Source organism: Halichoerus grypus, chromosome 6, assembly GCF_964656455.1.
Source record: "Halichoerus grypus chromosome 6, mHalGry1.hap1.1, whole genome shotgun sequence".
Classification (NCBI taxonomy): Eukaryota; Metazoa; Chordata; class Mammalia; order Carnivora; family Phocidae; genus Halichoerus; species Halichoerus grypus.
Genome location: NC_135717.1, coordinates 122535672 through 122559463, shown reverse-complemented (window position 1 = coordinate 122559463; position 23792 = coordinate 122535672). Strand labels below are relative to the sequence as shown.

The window sequence follows — 23792 nt, the reverse complement described above, 5'->3', positions numbered from 1 at the left end:
GAACCACCATGAATCCACTATCCAGTTTCAACACAATCTCCCCCCACACTTTTTTTTGTTATTGTTATTGAAGTTGGAATATTTTAAAGCAAATCCACATATGTCATTTCACCTGCAAATAATTCAGGATGCATCTAAAACTAATAAGGACTTTTAAAAAAACCACTGTGACCTTTTCATATTTCACAAAATTAACAGTAATACTTAATGTCATTCAAAACCCAGTTCATGGGACACCCGGGTGGCTCAGTCGTTAAGCGTCTGTCTTCAGCTCGGGTCATGGTCCCAGGATCCTGGGATCAAGCCCCGCATTGGGCTCCCTGCTCAGCGGGAAGCCTCCTTCTTCCTCTCCCACTCCCCCTGCTTGTGTTCCCTCTCTCGCTGTGTCTCTCTCTGTCAAATAAATAAATAAAATCTTTTTCAAAAAACCACAAAACCCCACAAAATCTAGTTCATGTTTGGTTTTCCAATTGTCTTCAAGGTATCGTTTTTTATAATTGTGGAATATGGACCCAAACAGGGTCCATGCATTTAAACTTCTTTTTGGTTGAACAAATTGTAAGAGCCAGAGGTATCCTTAGTGTTTATTTGGGGCTGCTGTGGTTGAATTTTTATGTGATGCAATCTAGAAGAACTAGAGGACTTTTATTGGAATTACGATACTTCTTATTTTAAAACTTCTTGACTTGCTTTGCTTGCAGTTATGAAGATCTGAACACATCCTAGTTATGTGACCCAGCGAATAGCTAATATTCTCAGTTAACCCTAAGTTCAATTTTCAAGGGTTTGTTTTGTTGTAAAGCTCACAGTTAAGCCTCCATATACTAAGCATGGAGGGACCTGAAAATTCCCAGTTGCCTATTTTTCTCATTATTGTCATCTCTTAGTTTATGTAGTTCAGTATGAGAATGACTATTTTAAAAATATCTGATAATCCATATGTGGATATTAAAGACATTTTATGGCGCCTGGGTGGCTCAGTCAGTTAAGCATCTATATTTGACTCAGGTCATGGTTCCAGGGTTCTGGGATTGAGCCCTGCATCAGGCTCCCTGCTTCTCCCTCTGCCCCTCCCCCCCACTCTTGCAAAAATAAATAAAATCTTAAAAAAAAAATAGAGACATTTTAGAAAATGCGGATGAGTAAAACTATATAAAGAAGAAAATAAATATCACCTGTAATCTCATTCCTAAGAGAGAGATACTTGTTAAATTTTTGTTATATTTTTAATCTATTATCTTTTCATAGATACTTATAGTTAATATCATAATGTATATATAGTTTTGCATAAGATTTTTGTCTGGACTATCACAAATCGTTCCCTTGTCATTAAAAAAAAAATTTATAAACACATCATGAAAATAACTTTCCATTCATTTGTTTGAATTTGTCATCAGTTTAATTATTCCTATTGGCTATTTATTCCCAGATTTTTCTCTATTATAAATAATGTTTGTGAACATTTTTATATACAAATGTTTTACTATTTGTGATTATTGAAGAATGAGATTTCAATGAAAGTTTGCATTTTAAAATGCGTAGAGTAGTACCTAGGCCATAGAAAGTACTCAAAAAGATTTTGGCAAATGCAACTTGCTTTTATCACTTAGTGTGACTTGGGGGGTCTTAACATTACTTTATATGGATTTAGCTAATGATTCTTTAAGAGAATAATTTTGTGACGGAACATCAGGACTCAGATATATTACAGTCTGTCCCATCTTATACCCTTCTTGATCCTCTCTCCAGCTCTTGATCCAGCTCCGGCTACCACCTCATTTCTCTTTACAGCAAAATTATTTGAAAGAGTTATCTATTCTTTTTTTTTTTTTTTTTTAAGATTTTATTTATTTATTTGACAGAGAGAGACACAGCGAGAGAGGGAACACAAGCAGGGCGAGTGGGAGAGGGAGAAGCAGGCTTCCCGCAGAGCAGGGAGCCCGATGCGGGGCTCGATCCCAGGACCCTGGGATCATGACCTGAGCCGAAGGCAGAAGCTTAATGACTGAGCCACCCAGGCGCCCGAAAGAGTTATCTATTCTTGCTATCACCAATTTCTCTCCTTTTTTCTCTCTTGAACCCACTTGATTAAGGCTTTTACCCCACTGCTCTCTATTCCTAAATCCTATAATTGGTTGTAAATTCTTATCTTACTGACCTATCAAGTATTTGACATTGTTTTTGACTTTTCCTCTATATGTTTTTTTCACTTGGCTTCCAAGACATTACACTTTCTTTTTTTACTTGCCATTCCTTCTTAGTTTCCTTTGCTGGTTCTCCTGGCCTTTTTTCTTTTTTTAGATGAAAAAAATTTCAAAAATGCCAAGTAAATACAATATTATAATGAATCTACCCCCTGTACCATTCAGTAATCATCAACATTCTACTATTTTTGTTTAATCTATACTACATGTCAGGCTCCCTGCTCAGCAGAGAGTCTGTTTCTCCCTCTCTCTCTCCCTCTCTCTCTCAAATAAATAAAATCTTTTAAAAAAAGAATGAACTCTTTGCCTAATTCCAGGTCACAAAGATTTACTCCTTTGTTTTCTTCCAAACATTTTATAGTTTGACATTTTACATTTAGACCAGCAATCTATTTGTGTAAGGTTTAGGTTGATACTCATTTATTTTTGTATATGGATGTCCAGTGGTTTCTATGCCATTTTTTTTTTTTTAAGATTTTGTTTATTTATTTGACAGAGAGAGACACAGCGAGAGAGGGAACACAAGCAGGGGGAATGGGGGAGAGAGAAGCAGGCTTCCCGCCTAGCAGGGAGCCCGATGTGGGGCTCTATCCCAGGACCCTGGGGTCATGACCTGAGCTGAAGGCAGACGCTTAACGACTGAGCCACCCAGGCGCCACCTCTATGCCATTTGTTTAAAAGATTGTCTTTTCTCCATTAAATTGTTTTTGTACCTTTGTAAAATAAATCAGTTGGTATATTTATATGGATTTCTTTTTTTTTTAAGATTTTATTTATTTGACAGAGAGAGAGATAGCGAGAGCAGGAACACAAGCACGGGGAGTGGGAGAGGGAGAAGCAGGCCTCCCTCTGAGCACGGAGCCTGATGCAGGGCTTGATCCCAGGACCCTGGGATCATGACCTGAGCCGAAGGCAGACACTTAACAACTGAGCCCCCCAGGCACTCCTGGATTTCTGGATTTCTATTCTATTCCACTGATATGTTCTTTACCATCACCGATTCTATACTGTCTTGATTATTGTAACTTTATAGTAAGTCTTAATATTGGGTACTCTGATTTCTACAAATTATTCTTCAAAATTATTTTGGCTATTTTGCTTTTTTGGTTCTCCATATAAATATTAGAGTTAATTTGTTATATCTACAAAAAAATCCTACTGGGATTTTGAATTAGAATTGTACCAAATCTATAGATCAGTTTGGGGAAATTTGATTTGGCAGTGTTGAATTTATGTCCTACAATCTTGCTAAACAGATTTACTAGTTCTAGGGTTTTCTGGGGGTGGGGGGTGGTTCCTTAGTATTTTATATGTGTGCAATTTTATTGTCTTTGAAGAGAAATAGTTTTTATTTCTTCTTTGCCAATCTGTATGGCTTTTATTTCTTTCTCTTTGCTTATTGTACTGGCTAGGGCTTTCACTATGATGTTGAATAGTAAGGGTTTACAGTGGACAACCTTGTCTTGTTTCTGATTTTAGGGGGAAGGCATCAGTCTTTTTTTTTTTTAAGATTTTATTTACTTATTATTTTAATTTTTGGAAAAGATTTATTTGAGAGAGAACGAGAACGTGAGTGGGGGGAGGGGCAGAGGGAGAGGGAGAAGCAGACTCCCTACTGAGCGGGGAGCTTGCTGTGGGGCTCAATTCCAGGACCCTGGGATCACGACCAGAGCTGAAGGCAGATGCTTAACTGACTGAGCCACCCAGGCACCCTTCTGTGGGTTTTGACTCATATGTAAAGTCATGTATCCACTATTAAAGTACCATACCAAGTAGTTTATTCTATTTGCCTTCAACCTGCCTAAGTATAAGTTATCATATTTGAAGTTTCTAATATATTTGAACAACTTTTTTTTTAAGAATTTTATTTGAGACGGACGGGGCGCCTGGGTGGCTCAGTTGGTTAAGCGACTGCCTTCGGCTCAGGTCATGATCCTGGAGTCCCTGGATCGAGTCCCGCATCGGGCTCCCTGCTCGGCAGGGAGTCTGCTTCTCCCTCTGACCCTCCCCCTCTCATGTACTCGCTCTCTCTCATTCTCTCTCTCTCAAAATAAATAAATAAAATCTTTAAAAAAAAAAAAAAGAATTTTATTTGAGAGGGAGAGAGCCCGTGCATGAGCGTGGGCATGAGGGGGCAGAGGGAAGGGGAGAGGTAGGCTCCCCAGTGAGTAGGAAGCCTGAGTTGGGGCTTGATCCCAGGACCCTGGGATCATGACCTGAGCCAAAGGCAGACGCCTAACCAACTGAGCCACCCAAGCACCCCTGAACACCTGTCTTTTAATTGGCATTTTTAGACCATTTACATTTAATGTAATTATTGATATGTTTAGCATTAAGTCTACTATTTTATTGTTTTTTTCTTTGTTCTTCCTATTTTTAATCCTCTGATGGTATCCTTTTCCTGCCTTTTGAGTCATTTGAACATTTTGTGATATTCCATTTTAATCATTTAACTTTATCTATTAGGTTTTGACTGTACCTTTTTATGTAGATTTTATTGGCTGTGTAGTGATCTCTCTTTTTTTTTCAATATACACACCTAACTTTTAATGGTCTACTTAGAATTAATACTTTGCCAATTTAGGTAGAATGTTGAAACCTTACCACCATATAGGTTCTTGTCCTGTCCCCCCTTAATATTGTAGTTGTCTTATCTATTACATTTATCGACATACAGTGAAAATTCCTTGAGATCATCCTACAATTTTTTGTTTGCAAACATCAAACATTTCAAAGAACTCAAGAGGAGGAGAATCGTATATTATAGTAACCAGATATTTAGCATTTATATTTTTCTTTCTTTGTTCCGGGTGTTCCAAGTTTAGTTGTATTATTTCCCATCTTTCTGAAGAACTTTTTTTGGCCATTCTTTTAGAATAGGTCTGTTAGCAGTGAATTCTCTTGGTTTTCGTTTATCTGAGAATGTCTATGTCATCTTCATTCCTCAAGGATATTTACTCTGGGGGCGCCTGGGTGGCTCAGCCGTTAGGCGTCTGCCTTCGGCTCAGGTCATGATCCCGGAGTCCTGGGTCGGGACCCGCATTGGGCTCCCTGCTCCATGGGAAGCCTGCTTCTCCCTCTCCCACTCCCCCTGCTTGTGTTCCCTCTCTCGCTGTGTCTCTCTCTGTCAAATAAATAAAATCTTTAAAAAAAAAAAAAGATATTTCCTCTGGATATAGAAAGCTGTGTTTCCTTTCAGCACTTTCAAATGTTGTTTTAGGGGTGCCTGGGTGGCTCAGTCGTTAAGTATCTACCTTTGGCTTGGGTCATGATCCCAGAGTCCTGGGATCGAGCCCCGCATTGGGCTCCCTGCTCCATGGGAAGCCTGCTTCTCCCTCTCCCACTCCCCCTGCTTGTGTTCCCTCTCTCACTGTTTCTCTCTTTCTCTGTCAAATAAAATAAATAAAATCTTTAAAAAAAAATAAAATGTTGGGACGCCTGGGTGGCTCAGTCGTTAGGCGTCTGCCTTCGGCTCAGGTCATGATCCCAGGGTCCTGGGATCGAGCCCCGCATCGGGCTCCCTGCTCCGCGGGAAGCCTGCTTCTCCCTCTCTCACTCCCCCTGCTTGTGTTCCCTCTCTCGCTGTGTCTCTCTTTGTCAAATAAATAAATAAAATCTTTTAAAAATAAAAAATAAAAAAATAAAATGTTGTTTTATTTCCTTCTAGTTCCCTTTCTGATAAGAAATATAGAGACATTCAGATCATTGTTTCCTTAATAGGTAATACATCATTTTTCTCTGGTTGCTTTCAAGATTTTTTTCTTTGTCTTTAGTTTTTAGCTGTGAGATTATTATAAATCCAGGAGTGGATTTTGTTTTATTTATCCTATTTGGGGATTGCTGAGCTTCTTGACTCTGTATGTTTGTGTCTTTTGTCAAATATGTGAAATTTTAAACCATTATTTCTTCAAATATTTCACCACTCTTTCTCCTCTCCTTTTGGAGCACTGATGGCCCAAATATTAGACATTTTGGTATTGCCCTACAGATCTTTGATGATTGTTCTTTTTCCCCCCAGTCTTTTTTCTCTTTATTGTTCAGATTTGATATTGATTCCTATTTGATATTGCTATTGAGATTTGACCTCTCTTCAAATTTATCTGTCTTCAGTTTGAATTTGATCTGTCTGAAAATTAACTGGATTCTTCTGTCATTTTTGTTCTGCTGTTGAACCCATGGAGTATTTATATTTTGATTGTTACATTTTTCAGTTCTAAAATTTCCATTTGGTTCTTCTTTATATCATCTATTTTTTCTTAAAATATTCTTTCTTGCCATTAGTTTCAGGAATATTTCCCTAATTTTTTAGAGAAAGATTTTCTTTCCTTTTTTTTTTTTTTAAATAAGGTTATTGTTTTAATCATGGATAAGGATAGGTCAATATAGGCATTTATCATGCTTAAACCTAATTCTCAAGTGACAGATTATCTTTCTAGCTCCACAAAGTCTTTTTGAATACTTTTTTTTTTTTAATTGTAGTATAGTTGACAGTGTTACATTAGTTTCAGGTGTACAACATAGTGAATAGACAAGTCTATACCTTATACTGTGCTGTTGGAGCATTTTTATAATAGCTGTTTTAATAGCTGTCAGATTTCCTATATCTGTGTCATCTCAGTGTTGTATCTGGTCATCTCTTTTCCTATGCAAATTGAAATTATCTTGGGTTTTTTTGGATGCCAAGAAATTTTTGGATTGTATCCTGGAAAATATGAATATTATGTTACAAGGGTCTGGGTCTGGTTTAAATGCCATGGTGAACGTTGACTTTTATTTTAGCAGACATTTGACCTGGTTTGGTTCAGCTTGCAGGTTCTGTCCAGCCTTCAGTGGATGGTGATTCCAAAGTCATTTGAGTTTTCTAAGCTTTTGCAGTGCTATTTAGATTTTTTGGCAGGTGTGCTACTCATTAACCCATCTGGGACTTGACAGGTGGTTATTTCATAGTTCAGAGTGGCTTTATTAGGAGATACATGCTGAATTATTTTATGTGTGAAGGGTCATTATGAGAACATCTCAGATAGCTCTGAAAAAAATTTACACACATGGGTGCATGCACACATATGTACTAAACCTGAATATGAATCCAGGTGGCTGTTGTACTATTTTTACAAAATCTCTGTATGTTAGAAATTTCTTTTTTTTTTTTTTTTTTTTTTTTAAAGATTTTATTTATTTATTTGACAGAGAGAGACACTGTGAGAGCAGGATCACAAGCAGGGGGAGAGGGAGAGGGAGAAACAGGCTTCCCGCGGAGCAGGGAGCCCGATGCGGGGCTTGATCCCAGGACCCTGGGATCATGACCTGAGCCGAAGGCAGACGCTTAACGACTGAGCCACCCAGGCGCCCCAGTATGTTAGAAATTTCTTAAAAGTTTGGAGGCAAAAAAGAAATAAAGGTCAAAACATGCCGTTGCTCTACTTAAGAACTCCCAGTGGTCTCTCATCTCAAGTGAGATTGCCTCTCTAATGTAAAAGCCAGATTCCTGTCAGTGGTCTCTTTGGCCTTTTAGGATCAGCTTTCTAACCCCCTAATCGCTTCTCATCTCATTCAGAGTAAAAACCAGATCCTTTCTTTTTTTCTTCTGTATGACCCTTAATAAATCTGTCTCATATTCCTAGAGCTTATCATAGTGTCTGGCCCATAGTAAGAACACAGCACACAATGAATATATTTTTGAATGAACGATTAGTTGTCTTTGCGACAGGTTTTATTGTTTTCCTCAGGATGCCTGGACCCCTACCCATGTATTATTTTGTGCTACTGAAGACCTTGTGCCACTTATAATGTCCATTAGTTCTTGTAGCAATGGAAATTATTACTACCTTTCCTTGGGCTCTTAAAAATCAGGACCTGAGGTCACTTAATATGTCTTCTGTCTCAGAGTCATGCATACTTTTTAAAGATTTTTAATTATTTATTTTTAGAGAGAGAAAGAGAGAGAGCGCTAGTGGGGGGAGGAACAGAGGGAGAGGGACAAGCAGACTCCCCGTTGAGCGCAGGGCCGGAGCTGGAGAGGGGCTTCATCCCATGACCCTGAGTTCATGACCCTGAATTCATGACCTGAGCCCAAACCAAGAGTCATGCTTAATCTACTGAGCCACCCAGGTGCCCCAGAGCCATGCATACTTTTAAGAACTATTACTCTTCCTTCCTGGTGTCTTTCGTACCACTTCCTTTTTAAAAATCTATTTATCCTCATCCACATACTTACACTCTATTCTCATCCTTTTTCATCAGTTTTATCAGTAAGATGCCTTCACAGTTTCCTCATTCCCCCATTTTATAGCCAGTCTCTTCACCATCCTTGTGGAACACACATGGAAGGAGGAACAGATAGCTACTAGTATTCTGTGTTGCCCACCTTCTTCCCCCAAGTGAAAAATGATTTCATTAAATATAGCTCACTGGAAAGAAAATTCTGTTTCTAGGTTTGGTCTTAATTTCTGAAGTCTAGCCTAGTAGCTTTTAAGCAAAGACCGTTTCTCTCTCCTCGGTTATTTTACAGGTGAGAAAAGGGCAAAATAGATTTAAAAGTGAACTTTTAACTCCATATATATCCGCAACTCATTATTCTTATTTAATAAGCCTTTATTTTGGCATCTCTCCATATGCAGCAGAAAAGAACTGCTGCTGTGTCTTTAAAAGCTATCCTCAGAGCAGTGTGGAGGCAGGCATGTCGCTGAAGTGCTTGAATGAGAGCGAAAAGAGGAGTTGGGAGGGGGTGCTCTTGCAGCCTGCATATGTGTGTGTGTGTGTGTGAGAGAGAGAGAGAGAGAGAGAGAGAGAGAGAGACTGTTGGCAGAGCTCTAGGTGACATCTCTCCAGCTGGGCCGTGGTCTGCTTCAGGGCTGCTTGTCAGAGCAGTTAACCTGCTGGAGACGCAGCAGCAAGGATCAGTAGCATTTCATTCAAGGGTGAAGGGGGCAAGAGGGGACCGTGGGTGGGGCAAGAGGTACAGGTTTCCCAGAAGGAATTTCTTCCTGCAAAATTCCGGCAGAACAGATTCTTACAATGAGGTCTCCATTAATAATGTGAGCTTGCTGTTGGTTTAAGTGCAGATCCATCTGGGGTGAGTTTTGGATAATTTTCTTTCTTTATATAAAAGTCCTTGAACTCCATAGACTGGATAAGGAAGAAGCTAGAAAAATAGATACCTTTTTTATCTTGGCCAATGTAACTGTATAATACAAAGTAGGAAAATTAGAGAATTATCAGATGTTTTGTGGGCATTTTCATTTGCTGATTTTTACCTTTAAAATATTTTAAAAATTCGGTTTGCTAGAACTTTTATTGTTTTCAGATTCTACCTCTGGCTATTTCTAGTGATGCTTCATTCAGCTTTAGCTTATGAGAATAGTGGTGATTTCTGTTTCTTTGGTGATGCTGTTGACGCACATTGCAGGAAGCAGGGAATCCCCTATAAATATCCTTCACTGTGTCATTCCACAGCTATCCACATCCGCTGGTGAATATGTCTCTGTGTCCTATGTCTTTATGTAACTGCCCCCTAGTCTTTAACTGTGATGATAAGAAATATGTCGCCTTTGCTGTGTCTAGGAAGCTTTTTTTGATTATGAACATCTTAGGAGCAATTTGTTCAGCCTTTTTACTGAAACATGCTTTTTGACGTACTGAGCTTTATCATTTATCATAAGAATTTCCTGTGGGTTTACTGCTTCTTATTTTGGATTACTTATTTGTTTCTTGTAATTGGCTTGTTTTTGTTTGCTGGCTTTGGTTTCTAAAGAGTGCAGAGATGGGATTCCCTCTGCCTCCAGTGACGTAGTGATTTTGTTTGCAGTCTTTTTTCTTCTGAGAGGGAGGGGACAGAGAGAAGGAAGAAGAAAATCCATCTGAAGTGGTGCGTTCTCCCATCTATGCCTTGATGATAACTGGGTTCCACTGAACAGAGCGGAAGCCAAAGTGGGATGTTGTTAAAGATAGCGATGCTATTTTGTATGTTTCCTTTTAGAATAGGTTGGGGCCAGAGTCAGGACTGCTGAAGCATAGTGCCCGAATTAACCCTATATGTCCTGCTGCTAATGAATTTTACCTAATTGCTTTTTCTAAATACAGAATGAAAAGGGGCTCATGAGCAGGTTTCTGGAACCTAGCATCCATGAGTAATTCTAGGTTGAGTTTTGGAATTTGGAATTTTTCTACCTTATTTGCACTGGTCCTGAGCAGGCAGTTTGATTTGTATGCTGTTTCTCAGACCTCAAAAATAGGTAGGTAGGTGAAATTCCTTGCCACTGTAGACTAAAACTCTCATTTTGAATGTATGAAGCTAGAACAAAGCTTTAGGAAGAAATTGTTAGATATCCTCTTGGGTGTGAACCTAATTTACCCTTTTCTGGATTAAGTAAGTAATGGGCTTCCAGTTCTTTTTTATGCAACTCCATTTAATACCACTGATCTCTGGAGGGCTGCCTGCAGAGGTCAGTGTGAAAAATTCAGCAGACTAGAGCTAGGAAAATTTAAGGTTTTTGCCTTTTGTCTGTGGATGTGTTTGGGTAACATATGTGGAAAAGTACCTTTAAGAACTTGTTGGCTTTTCTGTCCTGACATTCTTTTCTGTTCTGTGCTCTCATCTATTCTAAGTTCTGTGTATGAGGTGAAAAGAGTAATATCTGCCAGACTTATATCCTAGTCCTATTTATTATAGTAGTTCAAATATATCATATTATCAATTTATTACAGATATAAGTATTTCAAACTAACAAAATTATAATTTTATTTGGAGAGAAGTTGGGGGAGAAAAAGGAAGATAATCCTAGGGTAAACTGAGAGCATTCCAGAAGAATAACTTATTTTGAAGCTTGCCAGAGACTGGAGCTATAAGGGTTAAGAGAAATTCCACCATATCCTTGCATCTCAATATTGCAGCAAATATGTGGATAATTTCTTGCTAGCTTTTCAGGAAACCCCTGTGGTGGACAGCCCTTATTAATCGTTGCTGGGAGACTGCTCTGACGTCATTGGGAGCAGTTCCCTGTCTGCAGCGAGGACAGGAATAGCCATAGAGGGGGAAGAAAACTGCTGTGAAATTAAAAGATGACGGTTTTAACTTGGTTTTCCTTCCATTTGGGAGTGGGTGGGATCGACCTAAGTCTTTCTCAAATGTTTCAGTCATTAGCAGTGGAAAAATTACTAAGAGGTCTTTTTATTTCAAGTGAAAGTGCCTTCTTTTATCATTTTTGTTTTCTAACTGTCAAGGTTTTGGAAAAGGTCAAGGCAAGAAAAGCTGTTGAAAGGTGTTGGAGAAGTAAGATTTCAGTTTCTTTCTATCCTTCATTTCGTTTTTTTTTTTTTTAAGGGGGAGGAAAAGGTCAAGAACTGCTTTTGCAAATTATCCCTATTTGGGATAATTTAAAATGTGATATATGTCGAAAGAACTTCCTGGTAAAATTGATAGAGACTATTTCTGTGCCTAAAACTTTTTTTTTTAAAGATTTATTTATTTATTTGAGAGAGAGAGCATGAGCTGGGGGAGGGACAGAGGCAGAGGGAGAAGCAAACTCCCGGCTGAGCAGGGAGACAGATCCAGGGCTTGATCCCAAGGTCCTGGGATCATGACCTAAGCCAAAGGCAGATGCTTAACTGACTGAGCCACCCACGTGCCCCTGTGCCTAAAACTTTATACGTACTTTCTCTGGTGTTCTCTCCTAGCCTACCCACTCCCATTGTCTATAGCCTGTTAGGAGCTTTTTTTTTTTTTTTTTTTTTTTTAAGTATAGTGGCTAAATACTTAGACTCTGAATTTAGGCTGCCTGAGCTCAAATCCCAGCTATGCCAATTGCTGGTTCTCTGACATTGGGCAAATTACTTAACCTCTCCATTTCTTCATATGTAAAATATATGAAATGAAGATAATAACAGTATCTACCTCCTAGGGTTGTTTTGAGGATTAAAAGAGTTAATGCGGGGCGCCTGGGTGGCTCAGTCATTAAGCGTCTGCCTTTGGCTCAGGTCATGATCCCAGGGTCCTGGGATTGAGCCATGCATCGGGCTCCCTGCTCAGTGGGAAGCCTGCTTCTCCCTCTCCCACTCCCCCTGCTTGTGTTCCCTCTCTCACTGTGTCTCTGTCAAATAAATAAAATCTTAAAAAAAAAAAAAAACTTATTTAAAAAAAAAAAGAGTTAATGCTTGTAAAGCTTTTAAGATAGTTCCTGGTCATCTTAAAGGCTTACTTAGCATTAGCCATTATTATTAATGTTTAGAAATTAATGTCTAGAAATTAAACAGGGCTGGGGCCTGGGTGGCTCAGTCGGTTAAGTGTCTGCCTTGGGCTCAGGTCATGATCCCAGCGTCCTGGGATCAAGTCCCACATCGGGCTCCCTGCTCAGTGGAGAGCCTGCTTCTCCCTCTCCCTTGGCTGCTCCCCCTGCTTGTGCTCTCTCTCTGTTGAATAAATAAAATCTTAAAAAAAAAAAAAAGAAATTAAACAGGGATGTACCATTTATATCTTCAGATCACCAGTAATTTTTGAGGAAGCCAGAAGTGGTTTTTAAAGCCATGTAGCATATTGAGTTTTTAAAACAATATAAGCATAATCTAAATATTTAAGGTTAAAATTGACACAGTTGATCCTTTTAGAAGTATCTTCTCTGGGCACCTGAGTGGCTTGGTCGGTTAAGCGTCTGCCTTCATTCAGCTCAAGTCATGATCCCAGGGTCCTGGGATCGAGCCCTGCATTGGGCTCCTTGCTCAGCGGGGAGCTTGCTTCTCCCTCTGCTTGCCGCTCCCCCTGCTTGTCCTCGCTCTCTATTTCTCTCAAATAAATAAATAAAATCTTTTTTTTAAAAAAGAAGTATCTTCTCTAATTTGATGCTTATTACTTGAGACCAAATTGGGGAACATGTTAAGTCGGATTCATAGCTCTCTTCTTTTCTTGGCCATCATCTTTTGACTTCTGTAAATGAGATGGTTGGTTGGTTTTTTTATTTTTTGTTTAGTGTTTTACTTTGTACTTTAAAATCTTAGGACGCTTGCCTTTATTGTCTACCTCTGAAACTTTGTATCCTTTGCTTTTCTCTCTGTGAGTTGATGAGGAGGTATTCTTTCTGCATATATTTGTGAGAGTGTGGGATTTATATGAAGCACTATGTAGAAAAACTCTTTAAATTCACAAGCTTAAAAAACTCTAGGATCTAGGGCACCTGGTGGGCTCAGTTGGTAGAGCCTGTGACTCTTGATCTTGGGGTCATGAGTTCAAGCCCCATGTTGGGCATAGAACTCACTTAAAAAAAACATCTAGGATCTTAAATGGACCAAATGTCAAATCACAAACAAATATTGAAATATTCAATATCTCCATGCCCTTTTATTTTCTTACAGTTTCATGTTAAAGACTACAGTGTTATTCTTTTGTCGTTTTTGAGGCTTCATCTTTTGGACTGCTCTCTAATATAAAGGTATACTCACAAAAGCTAGTAGATGGTATGTAACATTAATGTCAAAGAGAATATTTCCCTGTGTGACTTTTTATCCTTTCCTCCCTTTTTTTTTGAGCGGGGGAGGGGCAGAGAGAGAATGTTAAGCAGGCTCCACGCCCAGCACAGAGCCTGACACAGGGCTCCATCTCACCAACCCTGTGACCTGAGCCTAAATCAAGTCAGACCCTTAACCAACTGATCTACCCAGGTGCCCCCTTTCCTCCCTATTAATTTTCTTAGGCCAGTGAGTCTAAAGGAGTATAGGGTATATATCTTTTCTAGTGATATATAGGAAAGGAGAGTTAATATTACTAAAATGGGGCCTGAGTTGAAGAAAAGTAAAAAGCACTGCCTGGGTGAATGTCTAACTTAAAGTCCAGGCACTGTCATGGGATGTGCTAAGTGGACATTATATGTTCTTGGGGGAATAGTTGAAAAATACCATAATTAGATAGTGTGGCTATCCTTGCTTCTATTAATTGGGGTGAACTAAGGGAGAAATTTTTTATCTCCAAAACTTTTGAATGTATTTATTCTAGGGAGTTGATGAGAAATACGAATAAAGATTTAAGTACAAATATATTCATCACAGCATTATTTTATTATAAAAATTAACAGCTTCCTAACTATAAAATAATAGGGAAATGGTTTAAAATTATGATACATGTGGGGTACCTGGTTGGCTCAGTCAGCAGAGCATGCTGCTCTTGATCTCGGGATTGTGAGTTCGAGCCCCACTTTGGGTGTAGAGATTACTTAAAAATTATGGTACTTGTATGTAGTAGAATATTAGATAGCTATTAAAATGACTGGTAAAAGTAATAATGTAGAAAATGGTCACTTTTTTTTTTTTTTTTGGTCACAGTTTTAGTAGTAGAAAAAATCATGGTTTAAAGATGTTCTGTATAGGGCACCTGGGTGGCTCAGTCGTTACGCGTCTGCCTTTGGCTCAGGTTATGATCCCGGGGTCCTGGGATCGAGTCCCACATTGGGCTCTCTGCTCAACGGGAAGCCTGCTTCTCTCTCTCCCACTCCCCTTGCTTGTGTTCCCTCTTTCGCTATGTCTCTCTCTGTTAAATAAATAAAATTTTTAAAAAAGATGTTCTGTATAATATATACTACATAAAAATTATTAGATATGGAAATATGTGCAATGTGGATACAAATTCCATACAAATATGGAAACAAAATTTAGAAAAATTTATCTGAAAACACTGTGTTATTAATAGCAGTTATCTTTTAGTTAGAGATTATGGTTCATTTTTCTTTTCTTTTTTGTGTGTGTTTTCTATAAGTATAAAGAAGCCTATCAAGGGTCTTCTCTGGTATTAAACTTTTCTGGTCTTAAAACAAGGATGAAGGGGATGCCTGGGTGGCTCATTCAGTTAAGCATCTGCCTTTGGCCCAGGTCATGATCTCGGGGCCTGGGATCGAGTCCTGCATCAGGCTCCCTGCCTGCTTCTCCCTCTGCCTGCCACTCGGCCTCCTTCTACTCTCTCTCTGACAAATAAATAAAATCTAAAAAAAAAAAAAAAAAACAAGGATGAAGAAATTTTTAATCCTTAACTGTTAGTATCTGAAAGTAAATTTTCGGAATGTGTTAAAGTGAAGATAAATGTGGTAACTTCTATAAATTCCTGAGTATGGTGTTTGGAATACAGTAGGTGCATAATAAATGAGAGCTGCTCTGGCTCTTGTTGGTACTTGAGGAAGATGGCCTCCTCTGACCAGAGCCCAGGGTGGTCATACTGAAAAAATAGCCTATTCGTGCAACTTCTTGTGCTTCTGAGGTCAGTAAATATGCTGTGTTTCCATATGTACTGGCTTAGGATCTTAAAAGGGGGCTGGAGGGGCGGTTATAGGACCAGAGCAAAATGTTTGAGTTTTCTGTTATGAAGGTATAAAGGAAACTGATGTACAGAGAGAGGCCTAGTAGTGATTTTTTTTTTTGCAGTGACTTTTTTTTTTTTTAGCTTTGATATTATTTATGATTCCCACTACAAGTTACATTTTTCGTCTTTTCTGGGTTGTCTCCTTAACAACCTTCATTCTCCTTAATATCTCCTTAATTCTTGGGAAATTTGAAACAGTGTAACAGGAAACATTTTCTCTGTTCTAGGAATTTCTGGAACTCTGTCTATTGCTTCTCATGTTAGTCTGCTCTTATGGGTCCCTTGGAACTCAATGCTGGCAAAAGAAATGTAAACTTTCATCTACTTTGGACTTATTTGGGACCTGAGATGTGCATGTAAGAAACTGTATTTGGCATGTGAAAAACATACTGGAAATAGACAGTGGGTAGCTATTTTTAGTGAGCATTAGTGTCAGATCTTCTTAACATCTGAGTGTTCTTCATAAGCTATACTTCTTAATAGTAAGTGATTTGTACGATAAATACATGTTTAGTATATAGTCATAGAAAGAATGATTGTAGTGTCTTACCATGGCTTTTGTGTCTGAAACCATGTTCTCTTCTATAATGCAGGATAATATGAATGTACTTAATGCTACTGAACTGTATTCTTAAAAATGAATAGATGGTAATTTTTATATTATGTTTGTCTAGCACAATTAAAACAAAAATGAGCCAGATGAAAATGTACAATTTCCAAGCTAATTTTGACCCTGACCATTCAGATTCTGTCTACTTCTTAGCATTCACTTACCATCATATACCACAAGGTGGGGACCAAAGTTGCTTGTTTCATCCAGAGATATTATATTAGTTATTGGTGAAAAGCATGCCAGGAAAGCAGAATACCTTGTAATATGTCAGGTGGATTTTAGAATGTCAGTGAGTACCACTGGGGAGAATAATGGGTTGTTTTAGTCTAGTTTCCTTATCCAGTTTGTAATTATCTTGTTTCCTCTTTGCTTCAAGGAGGTCTACAGCTGAGAAGGAATGGGGGCATATGGTATGTGAAGAGCAAATATATTATTTCCTCATTTGGACATGGCAATTTTTTTCTCTAAGCAAGTGGAGGGTGGTAGGAGAGGGGAATGTAGAGCAGACAGACCTAGAATTTGAAGGACTGTATGGGCTGTGCTTTGCGAAATACGGAGAATAAGAACCTGAGATCTGTGAGTTTTGAGGCTTATTTTAACAGTTCAAAAAAAATTATGGGAAAAGGTTAGCTGTCTTAAGTTAAAGCTTTTAACTCTTCCTGTATATTGTGGCATGGGAAGCTTCAATACCATAACTTTAGCTGGGCAGCACTCCCTAATACTAATCCTCAATTTATCTTGGTGTTGGTTTTTCACAGTTCAAGGATTCCTGAATTTCTCTACTGAAATTAAACAGAGGAAAATCTCTGGAGTTTTTGGGATCCCTTGTTATTTGCATAGATTCATTGTCATTGCTATTCAGTCTTTCTCCCCACTATTCATTTTTAGTATATCAGAACGGCAGGATTTCTTATTTGTCTGTAGAGACTATTTTTTGACAGTATTTGCAGCAGTTTCTGTGGGAAATGCTTTATTTAAAAAAAAAGAAAGAAAGAAAGAAAGAAAAGGCGGAGGGAGTCTTGTCTTGTAGCTCTTAGTGATAGAGCCTGTTGCCATGGAGTCCTGGATCAGATTGGCTGACCTGGGGGCCAATGAGCAGATAGAACATAAACATATCATCATTTAACTTATAGAATTCATTTACTCAATGATATATGACATTAATACCATAACTGTATTTAGAGCTATGAAATAAAATGTTTCAAGAACGGTATAAGGTGTTTTTCTCTTCTCTTTCAAAATTTGCAGTTTAATATAAACACTGTAATGATACATTATCTTCTTAATGTGATCTGATTGGAAGAAGATACAGTGGGAAACACCTATCACCTATTTGTGAATCAAGCTGCTACTGCACTCGAGCTTATGCCAAGTCTAAGTTAAACTCTGGCCTTCTAGAGCAGAGGAGATTTGTCTTTATATCTAGAAGTCCCTTGCTTATTTTGGTAGCTTTAAAGCTGAGTTGGAAATTGGCAACTTGTGTCTTACTTGCTTTTCCTTCTTTCACTTCCACACTGATATGGTATTATGGTAGATCCCTATCAGTATTATATTGACACACCATTTGTCTGGAGTTAGAAAATTAGCTGGGGGTTGCTTCTGTGTTTTCCATTTTCACTTTCCTAGCCTGTTCATATTTATTGATGTAGGTCTGGGAGATTTCACTCAGCTCAGTGTTAGTTCCTTGTCATAGCAGATCATGGCATGTATTTTCTCCTGTACCTATTGCTTTAAAGATTAAGAATGAGTCATTCATACTAAGAAAATTCCCCCTCTAGATTTTGTAAATGAAAGAAGTCAAGAGTATTGTGTTTCTCTTCTTACATTTTACATCAGAGTAGAAATTATGGTGGGTCTTGTTCTCCTCTCTCCAGTGCTCCCATGCTTGACTATTTATAGATTTGAAGGACTGAAAGAGACCTCAAGAAGTCCATGAATTTGTCTCCCCTTTTGAGGTATTTGCATCTCTATGAGTGAGATGTGAACTTTTCATTATACTGTCACTTTCTGTCTCCGAGGAAGAAAACAAACTTCAGATTTATCTGTTAAGCAAAGAGGAGCAAAAAGTCTGGTATCTAATTAAATAGCTTTTTGTGGGGGAGGCCTTAGGGCAATAGGATAGGAAGTATTTGGAGTTTTGTAATTTTAGTTATTGTGACCAGAGGAAGGCTTACTGAGATGGCATTTCAGTAAAGACCTGAAGAGACTAAGTAAGCAAGCCATGCTGTTATCTGGAAAACGATCATTCCAGGCAGGAGGAGGGAACAGCAAAAGTAATCACTATAAAGTGGGCTTAGGGCATAGGGAGGAGCCAGTATGACTGGACCTGCAAATGTGGGGGTCGGGGGAGGGGGATAGTAAGAGATGGGGTCAGAGGGCAAACTGGTATCAGATTATTTAAGTTTTGTAGGTCATTTTAAGAACTTCGGCTTTTGCTCTGAGTGAGATGGGGAGCCATTGGATGGTTTTGAGCAAATGTGTAACATGATCTGAAGATGTTTTTTCACAATCACTCTGGCTGCTATGTTTAGAAAATGCTGTAGGGGGGCAAGATTGGAAGCAAGAGACCAGTTGGTAGGTTATTATAATCATTCCACGAAGAAAGATGGCGGCTTGGACCAGAGTGGTAGCGGTGGAAGTATGGGGAAATCATGAGATTCTGGATGTACTTTGAAATTAGAGTGAATGAGATTTGCTCAATGATCACTTTGAACTTCAGTTTATTCTTCCACAAAAAAGGAATGATAATGCCTACTTGTATAGAATCTAGCTCTGGGCGCCTGGGTGGCTCAGTTGGTTAAGCGACTGCCTTCGGCTCAGGTCATGATCCTGGAGTCCCTGGATCGAGTCCCGTATCAGGCTCCCTGCTCAGCAGGGAGTCTGCTTCTCCCTCTGACCCTCCCCCCTCTCATGTGCTCTCTCTCTCTCATTCTCTCTCTCTCAAATAAATAAATAAAATCTTTAAAAAAAAAAATAAAAAAAAAAGAATCTAGCTCTGTGCACACAACAGAGTGATCAATGGTAAGCATTCTAGAAGAGGGCTCCTTAGGATATGAGCCATCAAACATTGGGTATTCTTTACACATCTGACCAGCCATCATGGGTAACAGAGTCTGAAGAACTAGCCACTCTTCAGTGATTGATCTCTTGCCTTGGGCCTATGCTTATAGCTATATCAAACACTGGAGTTCTTTCTTTTGGAAGAAGCATTTACCTGAATTGACTTTTTAAAAAAAGAACAGTTCTTAAAATACCAAAGTACCAAGAAAAATCGGAAGCCAACAGGAAGGGGTAAATAAAATTCTCTTTTCTCTTTCTTATAGTCTTTTACTGTCATTTATCATTAAAATAGATAAGAATCTCACCTATGCAGGATAATATGGCTTCTATACTGATTGGGAAAAGGGTGTATACAAGATGCCAATTCTGAATGGGAATATGTTCATTCATAAGAGAAAAACAGTACCAGTGAACAACAAGGGAAAGGGGTCTGTCAGTTACCGTTCTTTCCCTTCTTACTGTGGAATAACATTTGTTGAGCATCTACTGTGTGCAGGCACATTGCATTTGTTACCTCACGTGTTCTTTCAGTGGCTTTGTGAGGTAAGTATCATGCCTGATCTTACAAATGAGGAGGCCGAGGCTCAGTTACATGATTACTAAGTTGTGGAAACCGGACTCTCCTAGCCAAATTCATGTCAAACTACAAAGTTCATAAATTTATCCACTACAACATGCTTGCTGCCTTCTACACTCTGGAGATTGAAGGTTCTTTATTTTGATGGGTGCTGCCCCAACTCACCCTATTATTATGTTCAGCCTTTTCCTTACAGCACAGGTAGTATTAGAGCACAAGGGTGATGCTCTTATATTCTCCATAAAATGCCAACTTTCGGGGTCTCTGGCTGGCTCAGTTAGTATCTTGATCTTGGGGTTGTGAGTTCGAGCGCCATGTTAAAAATAAAATCTTTTTAAAAAATGCCAACTTTCTGTTATTTTACTTCTTCCCTCCCAAGTACATATAAGCTCCAGAGTGTTGCTGCTTGATTCTTGCTTGTAGGAATTGAGGAATTATTATTTTTATCAGAATTACTTTGTGTGTGCACACACATGCGCACGCATGCATGCACCTAAATAGTATCTTAGGTAAGAGTGAAGTGTATTTTTCTCACATTCAGGAAATTTAGAGGTAGTCAGTCCAGTCTGGGACTGCTCTAGTCAAGGACCCAGGTTTCTTTTGTCTGTTGCCTCATGATCTATGGTTTTCAACCCTAGTATCATCTCACAGTCCCAGACGGCTGCTTCCACATTTAAGCCAGTAGGAATTAGGGTAAGTAAAGAAGGGCTACCCACTTCCTGTAAGGGTACTTCGTAGAGGTTGTATTTACTACTTGTATTAATTTCCTAGGGCTACCATAACAAAATACCACAGACTGAATGGTTTAAACAACAGAAATTTATTTTCTCAGTTCTGGAGGCTAGAAGTCCAAGATCAAGGTGTTGGCAGATTTGGTTTCTCCAGAAGCCTTTCTCCTGGGCTTGCAAGTGGCTCCCTTTTCATTGTGTCATCGCACAGTTTTTCCTCTGCCCATATATCTCTATGTCTCTTTGTGTGTCTAAATTTCCTCTTCTTTTTTTTTTTTGAAGATTTTATTTATTTATTTGACAGAGAGAGACAGCGAGAGAGGAAACACAAGCAGCGGGAGTGGGAGAGGGAGAAGCAGGCTTCCTGCTGAGCAGGGAGCCCGATGCGGGACTCGATCCCAGGACCCTGGGATCATGACCTGAGCCAAAGGCAGACACTTAATGACTGAGCCACCCAGGCGCCCCTAAATCTCCTCTTCTTATAAGGATATCAGTCAGATTAGATTAGGGCCCACTCATTTTAACTTAATCACCTCCTTAAAGACCCCATCTCCAAATATAGTCACATTCTGAGATACAGGAGGTTAGGGATTCAACAAACAGATTTGGAGGGGGACACAGTTCAATTCATAACACTACTTCTTATATCTCATGTACTAGAATTTATTAGGGTGCTCACATTTAGCTACAGTGGAGGTTGGGATATGTGTAGCTTTTTTCCAGGCATCCCTATGCCCAACCTAAAACCAGTGGTTTTATTAAGGAAGAGGTAACTGGATATTGCGGAATAAATAGCAGACTCTCCTTTGCAGCAGAGGCTCTAGGAATAATGATTCTTAAAGGTTTTCAGTTCCTTCATATGAAATTCGATTCTTTTTTCATTTCCCTGGCAATCTCACTTTCATTTTATATTTTGAAATATTCTTTTTTTTTTTTAAAGATTTTATTTGTTTATTTGACAGAGAGAGACACAGTGAGAGAGGGAACACAAGCAGGGGGAGTGAGAGAGGGAGAAGCAGGCTTCCTGCTGAGCAGGGAGCCCGATGTGGGGCTCGATCCCAGGACTCTGGGATCATGACCTGAGCCGAAGGCAGACACTTAACGACTGAGCCACCCAGGCGCCCCTGAAATATTCTTTTAATACTACATTGTTGGCTTAGGTGTCCTTTCTACCTAACAAGTGGTGGCATTGACCTCTAAGGTCATCACAGTAGGGCAAGATAGACTTACCCGCATAGCATTTAAGTTAGTAATAGAAAGCATCCCGAAATGCCCATGAACAGTAGGTAAGTTGCGATTTATTTTCTTTGCCAGAATGTCTTCTCTGGATTCAGTTGGGAGCACTTTTGCCAGTGTGTGGGAGAAGACAGTTGTGAACTTTGAAGGTCCTTTCCATCCCTAAGATTCTGTGATATTTTCTACATAGTGGCATTACTATGATAAAACTAAAGAAAATGGAAGCAGCAGAAGGAAAGGCACCCACCCACTGCTGCTCTTTGCTTGAAAGAGGAGGAAATTTGATTTGTTCTGTTTTGTTCACAGAAGTAAAATGGGCATTTTTGGCCGAGAATGTAGAAAAACTGATAGAAACTATAATAAAGCCCAACATTTCAGTTCATTGATCAAAAGCACCTGTAGTTCTCATTTCAGGGCAAGTACAGCCATAACAGAGATTGAACAAAGAAAGAGGGTACATGTCCAGAACATTTTAATCTTGTTTTTCTCTTTACTTTGCCTAAGGAATTGTTCTGGACATCAGCCAACTCCTGTGGCCTTCTTACACACCAGTGAATCCTTTTGCATTTATAGAGCAGAATGATTTTCTTAACACTTCCCTGATTTTGAAAATTGGTACGATTGTTATTGTTATTTTTATTGGCCTAGTACTAGTGAAACCTATGACAGTTGACTTTTGAAGTCTTTAAAGGACTTAGTGACTGTCACATAACTACAGCCTTATACGTTCCATAAGTACTTTATTCTTTAGTCCTCCATATTCTGCTTTCTCTCTTTGAAGAAAAGGGAGTATTGGACCTGTGTCTCTTATATTTATAACTCAGCAGGGTCTTTTATCATGTCTACCCAGGACGGTTGAGCCATTTACCTTTTCAGGCATCATACTGAACTTTCAGTTATCATACTGTTGTTGGTTTTTGTCCTTTGAGCACTATAGTGGGAAGAACATGGGATTTTGCAATCAAGAAGACGTGGGTTTGAATTCTACCTCCGTATACATACTGTATGGCCCTGAATAATTCACTTAATATTTCTTACTATTAGTATTTCATTCAAAAATGGAGATAATATTTTATACCTTGAGAAGATCAAATAAGATACTCTCTGTAAACTGTAAAAAATTTAAAGTCATGAGGGGTGACCTAGATTGAGGAGAAAGATGGGAGAATTTAGAAACCTAATTTTGGGGGGCGCCTGGGTGGCTCAGTTGTTAAGTGTCTGCCTTCGGCTCTGGTCATGATCCCAGGGTCCTGGGATCAAGCCCCGCATCGGGCTCCCTGCTCTGCGGGAAGCCTGCTTCTCGAACCCTCTCCCACTGCCCCTGCTTGTGTTCCCTCTCTCGCTGTGTCTGTCTCTGACAAATAAATAAAATCTTTAAAAAAAATAATAAAATAAATAAATAAATAAAATACTGGGAAAAAAAAAGAAACCTAATTTTTGAACCCCCAAATTTGTCCCCCATGAACATTCTGAAGAGAGGCCTGAGATCTAGGCACCCCTCTCATCCCAACTTCATGCCCCAGAACACTCTTGAATGTTTGCCTTGGGACACCTACAACTTTGGCTTTGGGATTAGACACAGCTAGGTTGGCGTCCTGCCCTTGATCCTCTTGTATTAGCTTGGGAAAGTTATTTAATTCCTCTGAGCTTTAGTTTCTTTCTTTCATTCTTTCTTTTTTTTTTTTTTTTTAAGATTTTATTTATTTGACAGAGAGACAGTGAGAGAGGGGACACAAGCAGGGGGAGCGGCAGGCAGAGGGAGAAGCAGGCTCCCCTCTGAGCAAGGAGCCCGATGTGGGACTCAATCCCAGGACCCTGGGATCGTGACCTGAGCCGAAGGCAGACGCGTAACTGACTGAGCCACCCAGGCATCCCTGAGCTTTAGTTTCTTCATCTGAAAAATGCCCTGACAAAGGGTTTTGTTTGGATTAAATAAAGTAATGTGTAGGAACAATAAACCAGAGTCAAAAAAAAGAATGTAGACTTTGGAATCAGACAACACCAGAGTTCTCATCTGGTTCTGTTATTTAGTAGTGGTATGACC

The 23792-nt window shown here is 39.1% G+C and overlaps 1 protein-coding gene across 17 annotated transcripts in view; it reads left to right on the top strand.

Annotated features, from left to right (window-relative positions):
* The window catches only part of R3HDM2 (R3H domain containing 2), a 154547-nt gene that overhangs the window by 81476 nt on the left and 49279 nt on the right, over positions 1-23792 (top strand). For 4 of the 17 annotated variants that reach the window (XM_078076154.1, XM_078076157.1, XM_078076150.1 and 1 more), the window contains exon 1: positions 11349-11472. The exons of 5 other annotated variants lie outside the window; for them this stretch is intronic. The gene's annotated coding sequence lies outside the window, so the exon portion shown is untranslated. Of the gene's footprint in view, positions 1-9137; positions 9277-11344; positions 11473-23792 lie in introns of those variants that run through there. 8 more of the 17 variants (XM_078076166.1, XM_078076155.1, XM_078076163.1 and 5 more) reach the window with 7 other exon arrangements.